Below are 4619 nucleotides of genomic sequence, written 5' to 3'. Positions count from 1 at the left end.
GATTCTACCCATTTAAATGATTTTACTGTAGTTTGTCAGTGACACTTATAAATTTTGATAGAGGGCGTGATCTTGGGATATTTATAGACTTCTGCGTGATCTCTTCAGAAGAATATATTAGTGTAATTTTACGCTAATCGTGTTTTATTGTTTTATTTTGGTTGGCAAGGAAAGGATCAATCATTTTGAAATTTGGACACAGGACTTCAAATCTAAATTACACATCTTTTATGCGGTTTCATTAGAAGAAGTACATCGTTAACTTAGTATTACGAACAGGTGGGTGAGATTCACTTAACTTTACTAGGTCCCATTCCACGAATAATTTAGTACTTACATTTTTATGTTCGCTTTTAGAAGATTATCACCACAGCAAGCCCTTTGTGTCCTCGGGCACCGAAGCGTCTCTGGCAAACTGATCCACATAATAATCTTGCGGGTGTGAGAGTTGTAAAAAAGGTAAGAAAGATATTTGCTGGACAGTTTAAGAATTAGGCGTAAACAAAAGCTCGCGCTCTAAATGTCGCTTGGATCGATGATTAGAAAAAGTTACCAATCATGGTATGTTGATGATAGAACTGGTGTTCACGATGTTCAGTTTATTGTTATTTATAACCTATTAATGTGTATTCTGAGAAGTTTGAAGTATTGTTGAAGCACTAAACATGGTAGGGTGTGGAAAAAAAAACAAGAGGAGGATCCTCTTGTCGACGTAGAACATTATATAAAGCAGACTGAGTACTGCGCAATGGAAATCATATTTTTAAAAGGCGCTCAATGAAGTGAAACCGAAAGAATAAGTAGTCTAAGGCATTTGCGTCTCTCCGAAGTCGGTTTGTCTTCTTCTTCATTGTCATCCGTTTTTGTTCATACGTTGCAATTTAACAGTGGATTTTACGTTTGTCACACGATTTTGCTAATCTAGACTGTTTGTCGAATCACGGTCAAGCCTTTATACCGAAGGCGCGTCGCAATCATTCGATTTCTCCCGTCGTTTACGTAAACGCGTTTGGCCAGAATGAAGCGGCTTTGACAAAATATACCAGATTGTTTGAAAGAATCAACAAAGTGCATCGTTCTGTTCATAAGAACAAACAACAAAGTTATCTCAGAGGTGTTATTGAACTCTTGCAAAACAATCAAACGAAGCAGGTTGGTTTCATCGCTCAAGCCAGCATTGCTCGACAGTTTAACAGACTACTTTTCGTCACGTGGCAATATTAGGGAGCTTAAGCACGCGCGTTTTTGAGACGCGGACGACAACCGGACAAGAAAATTTCGCGTTCCAGGACGGTGGTGTCTCTCAGATTTTTATGCTAATCATCGCTAATGCGGCAATATGTTTGCGTGGTGGAGTTGAAATTAGAGTTTGCTTTCGATTAGTGATTGCTCTAAACGTGTGAACTCAATTTCATGCTGATTGAAATCCTTTTTTCTTTAATGAATCTTTCTTCATTCGAGGTTCTCAGCGACTCGATAACTGGAACGCATAATTTAGCAGTAAGAGAGTAAAAGCTCTCTTTACAGGCATTAGGAAGATTTTTTCCAGAAACTGAGTTTGAATGGACTGGATGAGTCACTTCTTACAGTTAACCTAGAGCACAGAAGTGTTTTTGGTCAGATATAAAAAAGCTTCCCAGATGACTTAGTAAATTTTTAATAATGGCGGGCTCATGTTAGCCTTAGTGCTTGGATTTAGTGCTTGCTTCACAATTTTAGACTATAATTATGATAATTTAGATGCTGCACGGTGAGGATACTATAATCCATATGAAAACGTTTTGAAGACTTGTCCTTGACTAACGCAGACTGAAAGTGGTTTACTGAAAGCATTTTACTCTTTAATCCACGCTTGCCCTTAATACCACAGAAAATGGACCAGATTTTGGCTTCTCTAACTGCTCGATTGCTGTTTATCTGCAGCATGTTATGCATCTCATAACGCGTTACGCTTGGGGAAGAAAATTATAACTTCCTGTTTTCCTAATTTATCTCGTGATTTTTCCCAGACCATAAGTTAATTGTGGGGGTAACGGAGTAGGCAATCATTGAAGTGACTTAAAGTTTGGGAAAGGTTTAGGTTTCAAGTATGCTCAAAACTCATGTATGTATTCTATCCATATGGAATTATGCATGTAACAGTTACAAAGCATCGTTTACTGTTTTAGCGCCAAAGAACAGAGGAGATGCTTTTTGTCCTTTGCAATTGCAGGCTTCTCGTTCAATTTAACTTATTCTTTCACACAGTTCATCCGCAAACATTTCAATGACTTTTGCGTTTAAAATTTATGTTGTATTCCTTTTTGTCTCAAGAACAGATCCTGTCCAATCCTCCTAGATCGCTGGATGTACGGATGAAAATTTCTACCTTGAAAAAGGTTTAAAACAGAAAGGTGCACGCGAAACAAGGTATGGGATTTTTGAGTTACGAATGTGATTCGTCAGCACATAATTCACTTCGTTTCGATGATTCACTTTTCACCAATATCAATAGAAATAAAGATAATTTGTCGTTTCAAAGGGAAGCCGACCTTGAAAACCAGTCGAGCAGTCATCAGAGTAGTGCGCATAATTCGAGTGGAACCCAAATATGATGTGTCTGACTTAACACGAAATATGTGGTATTCTAATATTCTCTGTGAGTTTAATGATGATGCAGGGATATTCTAGTAAATACTATCCCTTTTCGCATCGATTTATTATAAGGATAACATGGTGAAGTGTAAGTGTAGCCAATTCAGTGTCTCTTCATGGTATTATTGTAAACATACACAATCATTCAACTCTTAGAATCAAGTAAGTAACAAATTGCAAAAGTAGTCGGGCAGGCAGCCGGACTCATTCCTCTAATTCGCAACTGAAACTTTTGTAACTTTAATACGTACACGAACTCTGAACTTTTGTCTTCTTTCCTTTACATTTGATAAGGTTGCACCGAAACGTCATCATAGTTTAAATTTAATCGTTAATATTTCTTGAAAAATGTTTTGCAAAATTGATTCTTGTAAGAAAATGTTTTTGTCTCATAAAAGATTACTAGGTGACTCATCATTCCGACCATAGTCCTTATTCGCTTGTTCATTTTGTTTTCCCAATACAGATCATGTGATACTACTCAGGAGACTTGGTGCGTTTTCCTGTTCATTAAAAAGGGTGTATGGAAGCAGGAATATGTCTGCATGCACTCTTTTTAATGAACAAAACGGAGGAACAAATTTCCTGAGTGTCGTCATATGATCTGAATTGGGAAAACAAGATTTACAAGCGAATAAGGTCTGAAGAACAATCCGGCTTTGAACCCAATTCAAACCCTTTGAGAATAAACTGTTTTGTTCCAAGTATGTCCATATCATTTAAATGTGAACGATACATTATCATGCAAATGCAAAACACAAAGATTTGCCGTTGGGTACAACATTGAGTCAGCCGAATCGGTCTTTTAATGGTGGGATCATTTCAGCACGAAGCCGGACCTCCTTGCTTGCTTTAATGTCAGGGTTTGTGATCGATGTCACTTTTAGCCAAGTGAAAACAAATACTTACCGGTATCTTGATTTTGAAATTAGAAGGAATCAGTGAACGTGATTGAGCTTTCGCTGAATGCTTAAAGAGGGCAATCGATTTAAACCTCTTTCATGCGATATAGCTTGATTAAATATGCCGCACGACTTCAGACGATAATTAGAATGAAGGTCTAGGAAATCTGATAATCTTGAAGCTGGTAAGGACTCGTCTCTGTGATTCATATGGAAGCCTTTTGAGCAATTTTGCGTGAGACTTACGAACTGAATTAATTCTCTTTTTAAATATCACATACCAACGTTGTTACACGGACCGGTATTATTATCTAGTTATCAAGCAGTGCCTGTTTGCTTTTTCTCTTTAATCTACTTTGGCCTGTTTACCACAGAGTATTGACTACTTTTTAGTTGCTTAATGTATTTCTCATAAGGCGTGACGACTGGGAAAGAAAATTACAACTTCCTGTTTTCATAATTGATCTCGTGACTTTTCCCAAACTAAAAGTTGTGGGTGTATTAACAGAGTTAACCATTGAAGTAATTTTAAGTTTTGGAAGAATGACTTTTTAGTCTGTTTGAACTCAATAAGGCACGTATTGTATCCGTATCATATTAGGTAAGAATCACAAAACATTGTTTGCGGTAAAAACTCCAATAACAGCGTAGACGCGTTCACGGTCCTTTGCAGGCTACTTTAGTTATTCCTTGAAACAATCGATTCTCAAACAATGCTGTAAGATAATCTTATGTTGAATTGCCTTGTGTCTCAGGAACTGATCCTGTCCAATCCTCCTAGATCGCTGGATGTACGGATGAAAATTTCTACCTTGAAAAAGGTTTAAAACAGAAAGGTGCACGCGAAACAAGGTATGGGATTTTTGAGTTACGAATGTGATTCGTCAGCACATAATTCACTTCGTTTCGATGATTCACTTTTCACCAATATCAATAGAAATAAAGAGAATTTGTCGTTTCAAAGGGAAGCCGACCTTGAAAACCAGTCGATCAGTCAACAGAGTATTCCGCATAATTCGAGTGGAACCCAAATATGATGCGACTGACTTAACAAGGAATATGTAATATTCTAATATTCTCTGT

At 37.3% G+C, this 4619-nt stretch overlaps 1 long non-coding RNA gene across 1 annotated transcript in view; it reads left to right on the top strand.

Moving 5' to 3' along the window:
• The first annotated feature begins 220 nt into the window (after window positions 1-220).
• LOC138029106 (uncharacterized) overlaps window positions 221-4619 on the top strand; it is a 15499-nt gene continuing 11100 nt past the window's right edge. The window contains exons 1-3 of the long non-coding RNA XR_011127811.1: window positions 221-459; window positions 2319-2409; window positions 4292-4388. This is a non-coding gene — a long non-coding RNA (uncharacterized lncRNA). The remainder of the gene's footprint in view (window positions 460-2318; window positions 2410-4291; window positions 4389-4619) is intronic.

This window comes from Montipora capricornis, chromosome 13 (genome assembly GCF_036669925.1).
Source record: "Montipora capricornis isolate CH-2021 chromosome 13, ASM3666992v2, whole genome shotgun sequence".
Lineage (NCBI taxonomy): Eukaryota > Metazoa > Cnidaria > Anthozoa > Scleractinia > Acroporidae > Montipora > Montipora capricornis.
This window is presented reverse-complemented; position numbering and strand designations above follow the sequence as displayed.